We start from the raw sequence: 22539 nt of genomic DNA, 5'->3' as shown, positions 1-22539 counted from the left end.
GGAAATGTAGGAGTCTTTATGAACTCCTTTGTGTACATAAAAGTTAGAAATGTTAATTGATCCAAGCTCATTGCATTTCTGCAACCTTTTTAACAGTGAGGGGTCTGTTTGGTGCACACATTGACCGGTTTGAACTGTAGTGAGGACCGGGTTATAGTCTATAGTCCCAAAGAGAAGACTGGCAGTTGTTTCTGGAAACCTTTTAAATTAAAAAAAAATAAGATTTAATAAAGGCTTTATTTATTGGATGAGAATTTTGAACACCCTTTTTCATGATCTCATGATATATCATAAGGCACTTGTTTACGTTAAATGAAACTATTCATCTTTTGGTATGGCTGGGAAACATTTAAAACCAGGTGGTCTAAAAGAAAAACCACCACCAAAGTTTTACTTGGAGAAGACACTGTGCAGACAGTGGCAAATGGAAAAAAAAATAGTTGAATAATAAAGAAAAGGCTACATATGGACCCTGCATCCTGTACATTTAAATATAGCTGGAGGAAAAAGGACATAGGTGTAGTCATTGCAGGCTTGTTGCTGTTGCCTGTTGTGATCTCTGCTTTCTGGGGGGCAGGGGTGAGAAGATGTGGAAGCAATGACACAGTCTCCAAGAGATTCCAATACAGAAGCATATTGTAAAAAGGTCAGGGGTTTTTATGGGGTTAGGGAAATCAAGCTGCCACAGGAACATTTTTTGGTTGGTCCTTTTTAAATTGGCAGTTGCTATTGGAGTGTTGTGATTGGCTAGGTGTGCACATCATTAGTTACCATGCTTTTGGTCCACTGACAGGTTGTTTTAACCAATTTTGGTTATTTATTGTGAGTTTGAATGTGCTTGTTTGTGCTTGCCCTATTGCCCTGCCTCATCTCACCTTTTCTATTTTATTTTTATTGGGCGACCTAGTAGGAGTTATGGATTTTTATAACCCCACCTCGGGGACTTCCCCACACACACCATTTTGGACTGTGTCTGTCTTAGGTTGGCCTGCTAGATAGGCTCTTACATGTCTTTGACTACTAATCCTTAAGGATTGGGTCCCTGGAAGGTCCTAAGAAGTCAGGAGCAAGGAAAGACTTTTAGGAGAACTAGGGCTTTAAATGACCTCCTATATTGTGTTAGCCTGGACCACTTTCCTTGGAGTTTTTGGTCCAGCGCACTCCATAGCCATTAACACTGGAGTGTTGCCTTGTTCACCCCACTGTTTTCAGGATCTTAACTGTAGGAGACACTTAAGCATAAATATTAGAGTCACCACCCCCCTCACATAAGGCACCATGCAATATGTTTAGAGGGATCTAGCAGGGATTTTTTGTGATCCCATGCTTGGCCAAAGAATGTGGTAGACAGAGCCAATGGCTCGATTCTGTCAAGTTAAGTTGCATAGGTTCTGATTAACTGTTTACGTCTATGGCCATACTACCCTGAACTTGCCCTATCTCACCTGATTAAATGTTTACAGTTGGGAAAAAGTAAACCAGGTAAAAGCTTGTACAAATTTTGAGGGGGCAAATGAAATTGCTGATAGAGGAGCCTAGCATGTTCTAGCAAAGGCATAGTTGTAATCCGGTGGTCTACTCTGTTGTTGACTTTGCTAGCATTCCTGGCAGCCCCGTATGAGATCTCATGTGGGATATGTGTCAGGGGTGTCCTTTGGACTGTAATCAGTTTTGAATAGTTTGCAAGGTTTTGGAGATGAAATTTTTGAGGGACTTTAATTTTGCAAAAGATAGTATTTTGCATGGCTGTGTGATATAGCATCTATCTAAGAAAATATTTATGGGTTCTGATTGGGTCATTTCTAATACCTTAAAGGCCACTGATAACTCCCCTAGTTGTACTGCTCCAGGATTTGGTTGAGTATAGACCCTTTCTCTATGATTAATTCCCATTACTAAAAACCCAAAATTAGTTTTATTAGCATCTGTAAAGGCTATAGTGGCCTGGGGGGGTGGCATTTTTGGATGGTGTGGCATAATTTCTTATCTTTAATTTTAAAAGGGTGAGAGCAGAAAGTCATCTGTCCTGAGGGAAATGATTATCCAGCATGCCTATACTGGACCTAGCAATTGCTTTAAAACAGACTTCCTCTCTAAATGGTTTGTTGTTTTTCCTGGCTTTGCTTTCGACAATGTCTCTGCAGTCTAAATCTATAACTGTAACTCCTGGGTCAGGGGATACACCAAGTACCACGAGTGGCTGCTGACTGGCCTGAAGGGCAACAAATGCCTTATTTTTATAGACTGTCCTAGAAAGCTGGTTGAGCACATAGATCATAAGCAACAGAAAATCCCTGCTGCCACCTTGGCTCTAGAAGAGGACCTAAAGGTATTCCACAATGCTCTCAAACTAGCTCACAAAGACACCAAAGTCTCTCTATTAAGGTTGGTTCTACTGCTGTTCAAGTGACCTCAGCAGCGAGAACAAAAGTATTGGGGCAATCTGTCCTTTTAAATGACATCCATTATGCTTCCGAAATCAAAGTGGACAAGAACCAATTCACCTTGACCATTGCAAACCAAGGCACACCACTTACCTTCATGTACCAGGAGTGCGAAGCCCTTGTCCAGTCTATCATTTATATCAGGATCCACTGGAAGCGTCTACAGTTTTGTGCCCAGTGATAGCCCTTTTGGCATTTAGGGAATTAGGTCTCTGAATGAGCACTGGAATAATCCCTTTGTAAGTGGCCAGACTGTCCACATCCCCACAAGTACAGTTTGGTGGGATGGAATTATCATCCTTGTCAAGTTTGGTGTTGACAAAGGTCGCAACACCAAAACTTGTTGTCAGGTCGCAAGAGTAGAAATGGGTCTATTCTGTGTGTCAATATCACAGGCGGCCAAGACCCACTTATGAATAGTCTCATTTCTGCAGGTGTGATGGCATTACAGGTAATGGCGTTGAACCCCTCCTAGGTTAGCTGTTTAATAAGGATATCCTTAGTAGGGCCAGATGAACATGCTTTTCACAGCCTGGACAAGACTGCAGAAATAGCCTACAGTGCCCTGGGGTGTACAAAGTTTGAGGGCCTTGAAAGTTAGGTTGGACACTTGTTGGAAATAACAGTCATGGATTGCAATATAGGATCAATATGGAGGAAGTGTCAATGGCCCCTCACCACTGCAGGATGCCTCGTTCATAACCTCTGACAGAGCAACCCATTAAACGAAGGGAAAAATGTTTCTTGACCTTTGGTTTTGAGGATGTTGTAGAGGATGAAGAGACTGAGGAACGAAGGGGGCCAGCTAGGTCCTCAGAAAATAGAGATGAGATAAACAGAGCCAGGGACCCACCCACCCCGCAGATGTCAAGGGACATGTCATGTGGTGGTGCAATCTCCACAACAGGGCTCAATGGGGCCAAGACACGGGAGAGTGAGTCCAAGGTCCAGGCTATGTCAGTTTTGAAGTGCTGCAGGAATAGCTCAGCAAAATGGCCTGAAAAGGCAGCTTCTCCTCCAGGCTCTGTATATTGAGGGTAGGAAGCCAGGCAGAGGCAAAAACGGTGGGCCGGATCCAGGGCAGCAGCCCTCACATGGGACTCACAGAACTCTTGTCAGCTTTGGAGAAGGGGTAGTGGGAGCACTGGCATAGAGAGGAAGGCTCCATCTACCAGGGAAGGGGCACCATTCATGATGGGCGCCAGGAGGAGCCTGTGAAGAGGGGCAGCAAAGAAAAAAGTGTCCAGAAGACATGCAGTAAGTGGGATCAACTGCATCTCGGTCCCAGTGCTCAGTTCCAAGATCAAGCTAATGGAAGTAGCCACCATCTGAGGAGAATGTTCCAATAAAGAAGGAAAAGGAATTTAACCACAGTCGAATGGCCAAAGCCTATCCGTAGATGAAGAGACCAGCCATCACCCTGATGGCTCTTTAATAGGTGGTCACATACTGCACCAGCACGGTCTGGAACCATGAGTCTCGGCGGAGGGTGTCCAGGTTAAATGAATCCACAGAGCACGAGGTTGAGGTGGAACAGCTGCTTCTTTATTGTTTTGCTGGGGCTAGCTTTTATACCATGGCACCAATAGAGGAGTGGGTTGCGAAGAGACTGTTACCTGACCCCAGGAGGGACTGTCACCTGACCACAGTAGGGGTCAAGGACTGATTACGTGCACTCAACCTTCACCTGTCCCCAGTAGGGACTGTCACCTGACCCCAGCAGGGATCAAGGAATAATCACGTGCACTCAAACTTCCTTATCCAACTCCAGGAGCAGAGGGAAGTTATGATTCTTTGCAGATAAGCACCTCAAATGGGGGCAGGGAAATGTAACTCAGGGCAGCAATTCCCACAATTCCCCCTACTTTATTTTATAATGAGGGGTCCTGTCTTAGGTCCTGTGAGGGAAGTACCTTCCCTTACCTGTCATTGGGCCCCCGATGCCCTATCTTAGGTGGGGGGTCTCCTCACAGGTTGTTCGTCCTTGGAGACCCTCATTTTTTTTTGCATCTGTAGCCATACCTCATGACTTCCGGGAGAGTCATGGGCCAGACTGAGTAACACCTGATGGTGGACAAGCTCAGTCGTGGTGAAGGTGTTTAGGAGTCGTTTTAAGAGGATCAGGCCTACTGCCACCCCTACTAGTCTCAAGATCTCCAGGGACAAGGCACCTCCCCATCGTTGTGTCCAACCCCCAATCTGGGCCATGGCATTCCACCATCCCTCAGTAGATATAGATTTAACATGAGTTTTATTAATTGTAATAATCTGGTGTACCAAAGAGTGGGTAAAATTTACAAAGGAATCATTCCAAGGCCCCCTAAGGTAAACATTAAGGCGTTGCACCTCAAAGGACATGTTTTTCACTTTCATAAGAGTCACACAGGCAGAATGATAAAAATGAGAACAAGAAGCTTGTTGTACCATCCACAACACATTAATCTGTTCCTGCAATAAGGCTGTTTGTTGATTTAAATTTAGCATCCCTAATTGAATATGTGAGTCCATGGTATTTTGAGTCTCTAAGGCCTGGGTAACACGGGCAGCAAGAGTGTTAACAGTCTCTGCAGTAGCTGCATTCTGGGACACGGTGATTCCTGCAACGGTGGCAGCTGTGGCTGATATGGCGATGGCTGCGATGACTGCGGAGGTGATTCCAAAGTCTCTTCTCTCTCGATACAAGATAAGCTCCTGTCCATCATGTGGGTCTTCTACCACCAGGGGAACCAGAGCAGGAATTCTCACCATCAGCACGGACTCATTCGTCGGGGACCAGCAGTTGCTCAAAAAGCAGGAGTTAGAAGAACAATTAAGGACACCATCCTCCCCGACTGATTCATTAAAGGAGACAAACATAAAGAGAGGCAGAACACAAGTCAGACTGACAATAGAGAAATTCATTCCCACTGCATAGTTAAAATGTTTAACTATGTTTTAAAAACTATGTTTTTAAGATGTTTTAAAGATGTCTGATGTGTTCCATCTGGCTGTAGCATTGAAAGCCAAGCTCCTTTGAAGGGCTAAAGGCCTAATATCTGTACATGCACGAGGGCCGCAGAGAAACATGCCCGCGAACGTAGGTGAAACTCCTGCCATATTTGGATTTCTATAGGAATAATTAAAGGCCCCTCTCAAGGAGTTTTTAGAGGTAGGTTTGTGACCAAACCACTATAAATATTTATCTCCCTCCAATTTCCATGGTTCCTTGGGAGCACAATTTCCCCAAGATAATGGTAAGTACAATCTGAAGGATTGTGGCGTCTTCCAACATAAGGGAACTGGTCTAGGAGGAGTTGGAAGTCCAGAAACATTTCTTTTAAATTTATTGGGTAAAAGATATCTCTCAATCCAAAACAACGATGTCCAGAAGAATTAGAAGAAAAATCTCCCAGAGAATAATTACTAAGGACCACACATGGTCCAGAAAGAGAGATACTAGGCATCTCTGAAATATTGCTAATCTTCCTGAAGCAGAGGGCATGGGATGTATCAAATGTTAAATTACCCAATGAAGATCTTTCTAATGCTGTATTTGTTGCAAGAACCCCCAATATATAATTGGTGGAATAAAAGGATGGAAAAACAGAGCTTATTTTACTTACTGGCATCAGTATGAGTAGATTCCTCACCAGTGCCCATCTCAGGCCTCCCTCGATGTTCTTCACTTGAATCCATATTATCAGGGCCAGTAGGACCTGGTTCCACTGGCCGAACATTCCGCTCTGGCACCCAGATGAGTTTTTTGGTTTCTGGAGGGAAAACACAAATGGCTCCCCTCACCCTAGCCAACATGGGTGTGGGTGATTGTCACTGTCCCGTGATACTATCCTTCCATCTAACCCAACCCAGAGATTGGGAAGGTTTCTGCCAATGTCTTTCCATTGCTGATAGATAGACCTTGTTTATCTACTGTTAAAAAATTTAAAATGTATAAAATTGTAGATAACTGGGTATTTTGGGAGGTGATATACTCCCCCTTCTTTATTTTACAAAAAAAATTGTTTAAGGGTAGCATGTGTGTGTGTTCTACTATGGCCTGTCCTGTGGGATTATGTGGAATTTTAAAGGTATGTGTAACTTGATGTTTTTGGCAAAATTTTGCAAACCTTTGGCTGGTATAAACTGGTCCGTTGTTTGTTTTGAGAAAATCTGGGATACCCATATAGGCAAAAGCCTGTAGACAATGAGCAATAACGTCCTTAATCTTTTTTTCTGAATGTAGGGAGGTATAAATTACCTTGGAATAAGTGTCTACAGAGACATGTAAAAATTAAAGTGTGCCAGCTTGAGACAAATGGGTAATATCCATCTGCCAAAGGTGGTTAGGATGGAGGCCTCGAGGATTAACACCTTCATTGGGGGCATTATGAAATGGAGCACAAACTGGACATTGGGATGTGATTTGAGTAGCTGTGGCTAGAGTACAGCCAGAGTGAAACTTTAGAGAAGAGGCATTTAAATGATACTTTTTATGAAGATGATGGGCTCGTTGTTCCTCAGAAAGGAACAATGCCATTGGGTGGGTGAGGGAATCTGCAAGCTTATTTCCCTCTGCCAAGGGCCCTGGCAGATCAGTATGGGCCTGAATGTGGCCAACAAAGGCAGGAAACACTCTTTGGCATATAAGACTTTGCAGCTGAACCAAAAGGTGGAAAACCTGAGAGGTAGGTAATATATATGGTGAGGTTTCCAATGGCCCAACAATCCCTGCCACATATATACTATCAGTATACAAATTGAAGGGTTGATCCTTGAAAAGAGAAAAGGCCATAAGGCAGGCCATGAGTTTTGCAGTTTGGGCAGAAATCGGACCTAGGGGCTGCTTTTTTTTTAATTGAACCAGAGATCACCACTGTATAGGCCTTGGAAGAACCATCAGTAAACACTGAGTGCGCTCCCTTAAGGGGAAAAGTTTTAATAATTTTTGGAAAGATAGCAGGATGATTCCTAAAAAATGAAATTAAACGAGAATCAAGATAATGGTTATCAAAAATGGTTCCAGTGGTTGTGAAGAACAAGGTTCATCCATCTTGAACCCTCTGTAGTCTTGTTATTTTCTCTTTTTGATAAGGGATTAGAAATTTATTTGGGATCTTGTCAAAAACTTGTAAACTAAAATCATATGCCTTTCATAGAAGCTGTAGTACCATATTATAATATGGGGTCACTACCTTCTTAGGGGAAGCAGGTAAATGTAACCAATAAATGGGTCCCCTTTGCCAAAAAAAATGCCAGTAGGTGAAAATTGTGAAGAAAAAACCATGAAATAAAAAGGGCAGGCATAATCGAGGTGGCGGAGATGTGCTCGCTCAAGTGCATTAAGCAAGGCATCTAAGGCTTCTTTTGTTGCTGGAGTCATGATCCTGGAGGATGCAGGGGAAGGGTCCCCAGGCAGTATGTCATAAAGGGGCTTAAGAACTTCCATAGGAATGGGAAGGGAAGAATGGATCCACTGAATGTCTTTTAATATTTTTTGCCAATCATGGAGGGTCCGCAAATGGGAGCAATTTAACTGCAGCCTCTGAGGCTGAAGCCCGACAGATTGGATTTGAAAGCCCAGATAAGAATAGGGGGGCTGTATCTGCACCTTTTTTGGGGTCTATAATGACCAAATGCCATTTTTGGGGAATTGCCACTGGGGAGGGTAAGCCCTGTTGAAGGGGTCCCATAGAATGCATGGTGGCATTAACAGCACACAGGTCCTGTAACAGTCACCACTTGCCAGAGTACTTTTTTATAACAAAAATGGGAGTATTCCACAGAGATGCTGCAATTTTTTCTTCCAAAGTTTTCTCTTCCGAATCTGTTGATTCCCCCGAGTTCTCTTCAAAATCAGACAAAGAAGGGTAAAGGCGTGTTTGTGCCAAAGAATTTTGCTTGGGACAAGCCCCTAAGTTTTGAGAGGAAACTTTGTCCTGTGACTCATCTCCCTCCTCTCAGTCTGGAGGTTTTTTTTTTTAATCTTTCTTTTCTCTATCTTACCAGGCCTCCCCTTAGCAGGCTGAGGGAGTGGTTCTGCCTCTGTGTCGGAGGCCACATCAGAACAGAGGGAAGCCTTAGTCTCGCTATCTTGAATCTCAGATTACACCTCTTTTGTTGCTTCCAAGGCCTGCTTAACCCGGACTTTCTCTGTAAGCAAAGCATCCCTGATCAGTCTCCAAAGGGAGAACGTGGCGATTGGCAGGACTTCAGGCCCCTCCTTTCTCAAAGTTTTTTGAAGATCCCTACAAACCTGTTCCCATTCAGAAATATTGAGGGCTCCACTGGTGATGAACCAGGGACTCCACGTTTCTATAGTTTTAAGAAAATCTTTTAAAGTCTTTACAGCTGTTCCCTGCTCTTTCAATAACCTCTTTAACTGAAACTTTAGCTCTGATTTACCCGGGGTATTCACCATTTCTTAATTATCTCTTATCTCTTAATTATCTCTTAATTTTCTTAAATATCGCTTATTTCTTAATTATATCTTAATCCGCAATGCATCCTGGCCGGACTACAGGATGACCTGGTCCACTATTCTCACCTTTCCAATCTCGGTGGGACCTCCAATTACCGTGCCAGCACGGTCTGGAGCCACGAGTCTCGGCGGAGGGTGTCCAGGTTAAATGAATCCACAGAGCATGAGGTTGAGGTGGAACAACTGCTTCTTTATTGTTCTGCTGGGGCTAGCTTTTATACCATGGCACCAAAAGAGGAGTGGGCTGTGAAGAGACTGTTACCTGACCCCAGGAGGGACTGTCACCTGACCACAGTAGGGGGTCAAGGACTGATTACGTGCACTCAACCTTCACCTGTCCCCAGTAGGGACTGTCACCTGACCCCAGCAGGGATCAAGGAATAATCACGTGCACTCAAACTTCCTTATCCAACTCCAGAAGCAGAGGGAAGTTATGATTCTTTGCAGATAAGCACCTCAAATGGGGGCAGGGAAAAGTAACTCGGGGCAGCAATTCCCACAGTCATGTAACTGGATTAGTTGAGAAGAGAGACTAGGAGAGGAAGTCCAACAGTCCACACTCCAAGGAGTGCTTGGGACTCCCAGTAAAACAAGAGAGCCTTCAGATAATCCTGGAGAGTGGCCCCAGGCAAAAGTTGTCAGTTGCTCTCAGGCAAGGAGGGAGTTCACACGAGGACAAGGATGGAAGGAAAAGTGGTGTTCGCTGACTGAGCGAGCTGCTTTTAGTGAGGTGTTTCCTCGGTTTGTTAGGCCGTGGCCCTATGCTCACACAGTGTCTTCAGGAGAAAAGGATCTGTCAGAGAGTTCTTTAATAGTTCTACCTCCTGGGTGATCATCTCTTACATGGAGGTACCTAGATGAATCAAGTCATGATGGAGAGTTCCTAACCGGGAAGACAAACAGGGGAAAGAAGAGAAAATGTAGGGATATGAAAGAAAGCCCCAGCTCACCAAAGCTTAGAAAACAAAAACAAAGGTCAACTTACCAAAAACAGCTGAAGGGGCAAACTCAAGGTGCTGGCAGGGAGATGGGATGGGGACAGCAGCCAGGGAAGCAACCAAGAAAGAAAAATGCCTAAAAGAGTATAAGGAGGACCCAAAAAGCAAGCAAAAGGAAAAGGTCCATCCATGTTGGGCTCCAGTTGTAGTTGTTGCAGGCTTGGTTTGTTTTGTTTTGTTATTTGTTAGTTGTTTTTTTTTTTTCGAGGCAGGATTTCACTGTAGTTTTGGAGTCTGTCCTGGAACTAGCTCGTGTAGACCAGGTTGGCTTCAAACTCAGAGAGATCCGCCTGCCTCCGCTTCCTGAGTGCTGGGATTAAAGATGTGTGCCACCACCACCACCATCCGGTGCAGGCTCATTGCTACCTGTTTTACAACCCCTGTTTTTTTGGTGGCAGGGCGCAGCAGGGGGTGAGAAGATGTAGAGCCAACGACACTGACTCCAAGAGATTCCAATACAGAAGCTCTTTGTTGTAAAAAGGTCGGGGGCTTTTATGGGGCTAGGGAAATTAAGCTGCCACACGAACATTTTTGACTCATCCTATTGAAACTGGCAGTTGATGGCCATGATGCTGGCATGTTGTGATTGGCTAGGAGTGCACATTATTAGTTACCCTTGGGTTTAGGGACATCATTTAGGGGTTGGTTATAATTAGTATAGGGTTGAGGGTTGGGGGAGGAATTTTATAAGCGCAGGAATCTTTTAAAAAAAAAGAGGGATAATTGGATTTGTACTTGTGAGTTATTGTTTTTAGACAAATATATTGGTATTGATTCTTATATATTGATACAAAGTTAAATTATGTTGACTATTTTATGCATGCATGCTTCTACCTCTGTTTAAAACATTTTTATGTATTGACATATATATATTGTATTGATATATGTATATTTTACCATATTGCATTGTACACTTCTACCTCTGATTAAGATACTTATATATTGTTTAGGTGTTGATATATATATTTACCATATTGCAATGCATACTTGCACATTGTTTATATTTGGAGGTCATATTGTCCCCATTTATTGCGCAGTTGTTTACTATCTCAGTCTTTAAGTTAGATAGATATTGAGAATTATATAGATCAATAATCATCTAAGTTTGTCATTTATAATTAGATTAATCAGGTTCTTTAGATACATAGAGATTATATTCAGTATAGATAGATAATCTTCAACCTCTTCAAAGAGCTGTAGAAAATGGCCTTTAATCTAATTCAGAGTTCTGTGGTAGGGAGACACAATCGCTCCTGGCAACACCGATCTATTCCCGAGAGAATGTTGAGCACCAAAGACACTCCACCTGGAGCCTTTCTTCTTGGCAGAACTGGCCTTTGGGTAAAGAAATGCCCATACCTCAACTACTGACAGAGTTACAGAATATCCGTAAATGGATAAAACAGGACTGTCATATCCTGCCAAGACAGGGTAAGATAGTTTTGAAAAGTTCCTTGCCTTTAAAAATGGTATGTCAGTTACGTTAGGCCTTAGCCAAAGTTGGCTGCTTCAACGCTGCAAACGTGACTTTGGGTGTTTGCCCAGGTAGCCAGTTGTCTCTGTGATTTGTTACATGTTCTGGAAGTTTGATTGCACTTCCTAATTACTCAGGTAACATTATTTCCCTTCTCAGATCTTTGATGGGATTGAAGATTATATAAACGTAGTTACTTTCTTTTCATGACGTGGCCAAGTTATTTCTTATACAAGACTTAAGCTAGTTAGAATAGGATATTTGTATTTATTGTATATAATTGTGTAGGTTTGTACTTACTGTATATAATTTAGTAGTAGGCTTAGAACTCTCTTACTTAAACAAAAGGGGGAGGTGCTGCAGGAGTATCTCCCGCTGCCTCAGCCAATAGTCGCTGAAGCACGAGCCCGCAGTGCAGCAGGGAGCGCCTTCCACTCCGTCAGCCAATAGCCGCTGAAATACCAGCCCACTGGGGCATGGTATATCTCTCTTTTAAAAAGAGACACAGATCCCGGATCAGGCCTCTTGGTTCCAGCGCTTGGTCCTGGCTCCTAGTCCCGGCTCCTGCTCCAGGCTCCTGCTCCCAGCTCCTGTTCCAGTGACTAGGCTCCCTTCCTGACGGTTTATGGTGTATGTAAGTTTTACCCCCTCAAAATAAATAACCCCTTAAAACATAACTGGTGTGGGATTGATTCGCCGATACTTGGCGCCTAGCAACAGCGCAGTGGCTGTGTCACGACCCTCTGCATCGGTTTGAACAGAGCAGCAGGGCAGGAGAGCCCAGCCAGGGTAGTCCAGGCTGCCTTGTTTATTGGCCACTAGAAGCTCTCTGACCTTTTGTGATCTGTGAATTTAACCTCTGGATTTGAGTGTATATATTCTAGAGTTTACTTCCTGAATCAACGCCACTGCCATGTGGATTCAGGTGTGCCCCACCTCCTACTGGCAGGCAACGGTCATTACAGGTAAGATTTTTCTTTTCGGTTGAAAATAAATACATACATACAAGTACAATTTCTTTTGATTGAAAATGTCAGAAAATATTACTATCCAAAAGTTCAATGGTTTTTTTAATTTTTTAACTGTGCTATGGAGGATATTCTAAAGGATGTCTCAGATATTCCTCTTACTTTGTTATTCCTGGGATCTGCTGCTTTTCTGGTGTTTGGCTATTTTATAAGAAAGATACAGTCCTTACAGACTGAATCTACAATGCCTGGGAGGCAGAGCAGACAGGTCTCTGTGAGTTCAAGGTGTGGTAGCACATACCTTTAATCCCAGCATTGGGGAGGTAGAGACAGGAGGATCTCTGTGAGTTCAAGGACAGCCTGGTCTACAGAGTTATTCCAGGACAAAGATATACAGAGAACCTGTCTCAAAAAGTAAAAGTAAAAATAAAAGAAATAAAAGTTAAAATAAAGCTGCATAAAGATGAAAAATATACAGAGAATCTTGATACTGTATGCTATTATGCTCTCTTTTAATTGTTTGAATGCTGAGGAAGGAGCAACAGTCGCCAAAATACATTTGCTTATAAATGCTGCAGAATTAATCCAAGATAGGTATTTTGAAAATACCTTGGCTTCAACATTGAAGTCAAAAGGTATGGTACTTTGGAGAAGAGATTGTGCTTTTGTTTCCACAGGAAATGAGAGGCTGTGGATTCATTCTGAGTTAAGAAAAATCCAGTTTGAACAAGGAACACCACCTGAGAAATCTCCGATAGGAACAGATGACCTGGAGTCTGAGTTCTTCATCCAGAACAGATTCAAGACTGCTGCCTGAGATGATCAAGACTCACAGGATACTCCAGTCAGGACTTGATCATAACTCTAAATTTTCTTTAGGTCCCCATAAGACTATCGGCGCCCCCAACCTGCAGGAAGTAGCCTGGAATACTTCGCCCACATTCCCAACAAATGGACTATGGATATTTTCCTTTGTTTAAAAAAAAAAAAAGAGGGAACTGGTGTGGGAGAATTGTCTGTATTCTGTCAATCATGTATTTTAATAAAACGCTGATTGGCCAGGCAGGAAGTATAGGCGAGTCAACCAGATAGGAAGTAGAGGCAGGACAATGAGAATAGGATAAGGCTAGGGAGGAGAAAGCTCCCTCTCCACTCCTGCACAGACCACCGAAGAGGCAACATGTAAGCTGCCCTGTTGAAAAAGGTACGGAGCCGTATGGCTAACTTAGATTAGAATAATGGGTTAAGATAAGTCATAAGAACTAATAAGTAGCCTGATCTAATGGGCCAATCAGCTTTATAACTTATAGAGTTCTCTGTGTGATTAATTTTCTTTGGGGCTTGCCGGTTGTGGGGTACTGGGCGGGACAGATACCCCAACAAGCGGGCCCTCATGCTACAGTTACCATGCTTTTGGTCTGCTGACAGGTTGTTTTGGCCAATTTTGCTTATTCATTGTGAGTTTGCGTGCACTTGCTTGTGCTTGTGCTATTGCCCTGACTCTGGTATGTAAGACAGAAGAGCTGAAAACTCTGAGGTTCACATGTGTGCATGTTTTTACCTCTGACTTGCCAACAAACTTATTCAGCATAGTATATTCTTATGAAGCACGTATATTATGTGCCAGACATTCAGTAGGCATGTTATATATGAAATCAAGTCATCAAAGGTCTTTGCCTTGGTCTAGAGTTTCAGACAGAACACTTACATGGATCATCCTAATATAACAGGAAATGTACTACAAGAAGGGACCACTGGAACACAAAAAAGGATTCAGGGTGGATGGAATCTTGATATATAAGACCGTTATCCAGAGAGAGAAGTGGTTGGTGGAAGACCATTCTAAATACTGTTCAAAACATGATCTGCAGTTTCCAAAGAGGGAAACATTTGAGAGTTTGAAGGGAAGTCAGGCTTTCCCCCTTTCACCTAATTTTTATTAGTGGCTCTTGAGATGAGGGATAGAATGTTCTGAAACACTTTTGTAAAACATTTGGACTTTCATGCATATTTTACTTTCTACTCCTTACTTCTGGAACCACAAGCAAAGAGTGAAGAGATGAAGGCAAGCAATTAGTTTGTTTGTTGCGCTTTGGTATTCAGCTTGCTTTCTGGCACAGATGCATGAATGAGTGAGCTGAAAAACACAGAAAATATGAAAGCTTTCCATATGCACACAAACTTTTTTCTATGTATCATCTATATGTCTAGGTATGTATCTGCCTATTATCTATCTCTCTATTATATACTCATATATATCAAAAGTTTATTGAGTTTAGTTGATAGTAATTAATACGTATAAGCTCAAGTACCTTATTTACTTCAGTGCATGGAGGTGGTGGGGGTGTTCTATTTTCTGTTCCCTTTCTTAAAAACACTTAAAAGCTTCAAAATATTTAAAAGTAGAAGATACTGAGTTCACAAACTCAGGTGAACAGAGAGAAAAATTTCTCCTTTATCATCAGTTTAAATGTGTTGGACTTCCCGGTAGGAATTTAAACTTGTTATATGTATTGACTGCCCTCAATGCCAAGTATTTATAACTGTTAAGTTTATTACTTTCAAGTTTTATGCCATGTCTCTGTGCCTGGGGCAAGTTGGAAAGCCCTACCAGGGTACTGATGTTTTGCTCTCATCCATCTTAATAGAGATATTTTCCAATGACTTATCCACACTTCTAAACCCATGAGAGGAAAAAACTTTCTTTCTCACACAAAGGTGATTTCTTCAACATATTAATTATTAGTTATATTGACAATGATATATGTACCTGTCTGATCTCTCATTTCCACAGAGCAGAAGAAATTCACTTTGCACATCTCACCTTTTTCATCTTTAATATAAAGTATTAGGTCTCAAATTTTTATTTTTCTCTCTCTTCAAATAACACTTTCGGTTAGAAAAATGTTTGCATACATTGGTGAAAGTGATCTTTGAGTTTCACACTCTAAAACATTGATGGTTGTGAGCATCTCAAATCATTTTGTTTTTCCACTGTTAATAAAAGTAGCTACTTCATAAAATATCTTTTTAGTTTCAGATCTCCAAAAAGCAAGTCTTAAAAACAATGGTAAGAACTTAGCATAAACAGAGACAATTCATTAGAAACATAAAGGTATATGCATATGTATATATTTTAAACATTTGTAATTTATGAACTGCATCTATAGTCTTCTGCTCTTAAAAGTAAAACACTCCTCAAAAAAAGGAACCATGCCAGGAAAACTCTCAGTTGCATTAGCGTTTAATATGAATTCATAAAACAAGCAAAGAAGTCTTTGTTTGCAAATATCAAGTCAGCCTAGTTGAGAGATGGAAGTCAATTGATAATTTTAACAGAAAGAATTTGGTATAAATTGTGCCTAGCACAGTAATTAAAGAGGCTTCCTTTGGCAGCTGATGGGATCAGATGCAGAGACCCACAGCCAGACATTAGGTGGAGTTTGGATGAATTGTACAGAAGTGGGGGAGGAAGGATTGTAGGAGCTGGTGGGGTTAAGAACACCAGGGAATTCAGCCCACAGAATCAATTAAGTAGGGCTCATAGGGGCTTACAAAGACTGAAGCAACAATCATGGAGTCTGCATGGGTCTGCACTAGGTTTTCTGCATACATACTGTGGTTGTTTAGCATGGAGTTTTGTGAGACTTCTAAAAGTTTAAGTGAGGGTGTCTTTGACTCTTTGATGCTCATGGGACCCTTTTCCTCCTACTGGGTTGTCTGGTCCAGCCTTGATCTGAGGGTTTGTGCCTAGTCTTATTGCACCTCGTTATGCTGTGTTCAGTTGATATCGCTGGGAGTCCTGCTCTTTTCTGATGGGAAACAGAGGAGCAATGGATCTGGGGGAGAAGTAAAAGGGACTGGAAGGAATGAAGGGAGGGGAGGCAGGGTAAATGGGAGGAGTGGAGGGATTGGAGGCTGTGGTCTAGATGTATTGTATGAGACAAGAATAAATAAAAAGAAAATAAGAATTGCTAAATGCATCTAGAGCTGTTTTTCAACCTGTGGGTTGTGACTTCCTTGGGATCACATATCAGATATTCACATTATGATTCATAATAGTAGCAAATTTACAGTTATGAATTAGCAATGAAAATAATTTTATGGTTGGGAGTCACCACAACACGAGGATTTGTGTTAAAGGGTAGCAGCATTAAGAAGGTTGAGAACACATTTCTCTAAAGTGTCAAACAGAAAGGCCTAAGATGTAATAGAGTTAGCACCTGCAGGACAGAACTGCCACCCTTGGAAAAATAAAGGGAAAGGGTTAGGTTATAATATGATGTGGGCCTGTGACAGTGGTACTCTAAGCCTGGGAAAAGGCACCCTGTTTAATGAGTGCTGGTATTTGGGAGGGATGATGAAGTACAATGACACACATATTGCATACATTGAAAAGTGAAAATTGAATTCAACTGCTCCAGTAGGAAGACCTGACCACTGCTAGAAAAATGTGAGGCTGGGGTGAGGATGATAGGAACAATAATCTAACAAGAAGGCCATGGGAAGCAAACATGAAACAGGAACAAACAAGTCCCCACAGCCCTTTCTGGCCTTGCAGCCTGCTGCTGGTACTCCCTAATGACAGAGCCTCTCAGGAATCAGCTGGAGAAGTAGAAATGGGTTTGCAGCATTCCAGGCCCAGCATCACAGAGCTGAAAATAGAAAGGCAGTTGGAGCTGGGTGGCAGTAGTTTAGTAATGGGCACTTAAGCTTGCAGAAGCAACTTTATCTACAATATGAGTTTGTTTGCCTTATGCAAAATCCAGAAGCTGGCCATTCTAATGGCCGTGATAATTGACTCCACATTACCCCATGGTCCCCAATAATTTGTCTGAGACAAAAATCCATATGCCTTACTAGTGACTGGTATAGAAATGAGTTTTTCATATTTTATCACAATCTAAGAGTTATATGCCCTCCAGAAAATTAATTAAATTGGTTCAATGCCAGAATTTATAATATGCCACAGTCACTAGCATTAGGACTTCATTCCAAAGTCCTGACATGTAACGAATTTCAGTCCTTGGCATTTGCTTTATATCAATAGCAGAGTTAGAAGGGAAAATAAAAGCAAAAGCAAAAAAAATATTTTTTGAAAATGTTTATAATCCATTTACTATATAAAATACAAAAACAAATGTTTAAAACTAAAGACAAATTTAGGTGTTTTTACTATTCAGTTGGCATTATGGGTTCCTAGCCAGTGTGTTTAAACAAAAAAAAGTAAATTAAATGTATGATTATCAGAAATTATCAGAATTTGAAGTTGATATCATCATTCACTCACGAAATCCAATTCAATCAATTCTAACCCTAATCAAATATTAGAGTTAGATAAGTAAACCAGATGTGATTAACATATACAAATAAATCATTTTCCTCCCACCCAGGCATAATTAGTTAGAAAATATAGTAATTAATAAGAACAAAATTTAAAGACCTTTTCATAATGCTATTAGAAACTTTTAAATACTCTATAGAAATAAAGTAAGTTCTTAAAAGGAATATATATATATATATATATATATATATATATATATATATATATAGTCTGTGTGTGGATCTGTGGACATAGTGCAGGTATTCACAGAGGCAAGAAGAAGGTATCTGATTCTCTGGATCTGGAGTTACAGCCTTTGCATGTTGCCAAATGTGGGTGCTTGGAATTGAACCTGGGTCCTCTGGAAAAGTAGGAGTGCTCTTAACTGCTGAACCATTTCTGAATCCCATGAAGTAAGTCTTCTAGAACTTGCAGTATTCTCTGGAATCTCTGAAAATTCTTTAATTTTTTTCCCTCAATTATATCTTCATTTGCAAATATGAGTGGATTCTGAATTAGCTACAACATGGAGTAGTAAATGTATGCCACGAAACAAATCCAAGATATTATTGGTTTTGTAACGGATGGTTCAGTAGACCCAGCCACCCTCACTTATTTATATAAGTATATTATATGTGGTTATGTTTGTACTAGGATGTCAGAGTTGAGTAACTGCAACAGAGACTGTGGCTCGCACAATGGAAATTACTTATTGTATCACCTTGACAGAAATGTGTTTGTTGACTACTGATCTGTACAATCACATTATTAGTAAGCTCAACCTGTTTGCTTTCATGTCTCTAATTAGACTGGTGCTTTATATGACTGTATCTGACTTTCAATATTGCTGGCTGATAACACACTGCTATGTCTAGTTTCGAATAAACTTACCACAAGAACCCATATCGCATTCTTCAATGAGATGAACAAGATGTATGTCTTGCACACCTGATTTCCACTTATAACACATTAATAGAAAAGACTTTTTTTGGTAAGTCATTTAGTAAGCCGGAAGTGGTTTGGTATAATTAAACTAAATTATCACAGTCACCAGACATTTACAGAAGTCTTCAGTAAAAAATTGAAATGTTTTGCCCAGTTATCTCCAAGTGTGTGTCTATAAAAAGGGTTGGATAGTGTAGCTATTAGATAATCCCTGGAATACTTGTATCATTGGATGATTTTCTCTAGCATAAGCAGAGAATACTCACGTTTTAATGGTAGCCACTGATTATTGTTCTATTATCAGACAAGATGTGAATATTTTATTTTCTGTACTTTCCTGCAGGCATTACTTATTATCATGTTTAAAGTACAATGTTTGGGTTTTCATGAATTAGCGAGGTTAAAATGGCAAAGAACTGAAAAGTACAGACATGATTGTTGTGATAAAGGTGAATTAGCATTGATGATAAAGATAAAGATTCTAGGCATGGCCCACACTCAAAATAAAATGAAATGTACAGGAAAATAAGATCACATTGATCAGTAGTTTACCATTAACACCTCTATACAATCAAACATATGCTCTAGTGACGATCCATTATGTGTTTACTTGATGCTGTTCAACTGTGCTTTTACAGTCGTTTGAATCAAATTTGTGAGCTTATTCTACTTTTCTGATTATAGAAAGCCCATATGCATAAATAAGAAGGTTATTTTTGTTTTCATGTTATTTAAATGTGTTCAAATATAAAACCAAGTGCAATTCCTTTACTGGATGGATATTAACTCCATAACAAAACATTCAAGTTGAAAAAAACAAGTTAATAAAAGTAAAGATACCATTGCCATGTTTCTCACCGGCAAAACAAAAGAATGGGCACAACAATCGTGAAAGTGGAAAAAACTGACCTGTCCATGCCTTTTTGTGAAGGCAAAGCTTGTATCACTTGTACAAACAGCATATACTAAAAGGAATGAAAATGAAAGTGATACTGGCAACACCTTATATTTGATTATTTTTCTAATTATCACACTTTCCTGCTTATAAAACTAAGACTCACCCAGGGTTGCTTAATGTAGCAAATAAAAATACAGGATGCCCAGTGAAATTTGAATTTCATATGAATAGAATTTTTTTTAGAATAAGTTTACCCCAAAAGATATTTAGAAGCCACTTGCAATGAATTATTCACCTTTCAAATTCAACTGGGCATTCTGTATAGACCTGGAAACCTTGTTCAAGAAAAATACTGAATTATTAAGACAAGTGCATAAATGAAAGGCATGTGCATCTCAACTCTTGAAAACAATCACTATCGGGGCATAGCTTGTGCTTCAAGGACAAATATGACTGCCTAGATGCACAAAGCGTTGGACTCCATCCCCAGCACGGGATTATCAGTGTAGGCTGGGTTTCCTTTTGTGGTGTGGGGACCGATTCGATGGTCTTATATGTATTAGGCAGGTACTCCTTCATTCAGTTATGCCACGGGATATGCATATTGAGCTTTTCAAGTAATAATGTCTTACATTAAGTACTCTCTCTATTGCCAGGTAACATTTGCAACAGACTATACTGTTGACTAACAAAAATAAAAAAAAATGAAATATGAGGGTATGGGGGAACTCTGTCAAAATGATATTGGGTTAAGCTTGATAGTCTTCAACTGAGATTTCATGTTAGGAACAGTTGACTTCATGTTAGAATCTTTGGATAGGACTAAACATTAATAGCTATGAATTACAGAAAAGTATAAAGGAAAAGGAATTTATTCAACTTCAAATCATGGACTGAATGTACTTTACCATCTGCTTTTGACAAGAGATTTATTGGAATAATACTCATATCTATTACAGGTTTGAAGTACATGAACTTTTTTCTATAACAGTAGAAACAAATGCCTTCCACAGAGACCATATATAGCTCAAAGCTTGAAATATTTATTATCTGGACTTACATGAGTTAAATGGTATCCCATGAAAAAAAAGATATATCTATGTGCTGACATCCAGAACCCACTAATGTAAAATTATTTATAAAAGAATTCTTTGAAGATATAATTGAAATCAAGCATCTCAAGAAGAAATTATCCTGGATTATCTAGGTTGGCCCTAGATTCAAAGGTAAGTGTCCTGTAAGGAATAGAACAGGAGTGTCCACACACACATAGTAGACCATGTAAAGGTGAAAGCGGAGATGAAAATGATGTGGCCACAAGTCGAAGAACATCAGGCACCCACAGAAGGTAGAAAAAGAATTGTAAGAGACCATATAATCATATCAAGGCTTCAATTTCAGATTTATCACCTCCAGGATGATGTGAAAACAAATTTCAGAAATTTCTATTATTTCAGGATGTGAAGTTCACCGTGATTTTATGATTTCAACCATAGGAAACTAAAGTACACCTCTTTACACGAAATGTTTTCGGGCTCCTCATTTCGATATTTTTATTTGGTAAAATAGAGTTCACAGTGTACTAATCAACATTTGCCAATTAATCTTAAAGTTTTTCAAGTTTTATCTTTATAATTCTCACCAGCACACTATCATGGGCAACATGAACACACAAAAACAGCCATACTACGTATATAGTGGTAGGTTAACACTTATCTCCACTGAGTCTTTCTGTAGTTATCAGACCCAAGCTTCTATTAAGAAGTGTGACACCATACACATCAACTCCAAATTCTATTACACACACTTTGAAGGCAGAAGGAAACATAATTGAAGTAAGGAATCCCTGAGATATTTAAAACAGTTGTATAAGCACAGTGATCACATCATGATGCAGTTTTTGTGTGTATAGTTTTTTAAAAGTCTATTTTGCAACAGTCAATGAGGTACATTAAGACGAATCACCTACTATTAGTTAAAGCAATGACCCAAGAAAACCTTCAAAACTTTAACTGGGTTATTGAATTTGGGTAATTTTCTTTTAATGACTGCTTCACAGGTAAACAAAGAATAGAGAGACCGAGGTTTCTAGAATAATATTCTCAAGGATTCCCTTAATAGTTGACAATTACAAATAAAGCTGTAGGCTGCTTTAGTCAACATGAAACTGTAACGTTAGCAGACAAAATTAGTTACCATAGTTACCTTTCTCCCACTGGGGAGAAGACATCAACTGCCTACAGCAGTTCCTTGAAGGGTTTGGTAATAACATACACAGACAGGGTTTCATCTGTTAACTTCAGAATGCTGTGGCTTCCGTGAAATTTAAGTTGGCATTGTTAAGACACACTGTGAGGTTTGCTACTATACCTATCTGCATGATTATTTTCTTAAAAAATTAAAATCTCCCTTTTAAGATTTGTAAACCTTTGATGAAAAATTAGAGGGAAATATTGCAATACAGGCTTCTAATTTCTGATCCCAGCAAGGCTGTGTCTTATAAAATGTGGAGAAACAGTTCCCCTTTGGTTTAATCAACCTTTTGAAGGTAAAAAGTGATGAGGAACCTTGTTTTAAAACTGTATTTTTATCTCTTTCCGTAGCGGCAACTGGAAGACCATGGATGCTTGCCAAGTGTTCCCTTCAAAGTTGCTGTAATGGAGAGCTACTGATATCCAGCTACGCGTTCATTATTTCAAATTGGTGAGGGCATGCCGCTGTGAGGTCACTCTGTGTTCTAGCTGGCTTCAGAGTGCTTCACTTCACCCATTTGCCATTAAGCTGATGTACTTACATGAGGTCACAACAGTGGTGGGATTTGTTTCTGCTGAAAATCCATCTGCAATTTCATATTTCTAGAAGCCCACACACTTGAAGAACCAGAAAGCTTTTTAATCTTGCTTTTTAATGATTTTTTTGTTGTGGAAAAACATGAGAAAATGTTTAAAAGCCCAAAGATACAAATAAAGTTATCCATATTTAATGTGTATGTGAACACACTTCCAGTATTTTGTCTATATTTTAAATGAACA

This window comes from Myodes glareolus, chromosome X (genome assembly GCF_982192425.1).
Source record: "Myodes glareolus chromosome X, mMyoGla1.1, whole genome shotgun sequence".
Lineage (NCBI taxonomy): Eukaryota > Metazoa > Chordata > Mammalia > Rodentia > Cricetidae > Myodes > Myodes glareolus.
Note: the sequence above shows the minus strand (reverse complement) of the source record.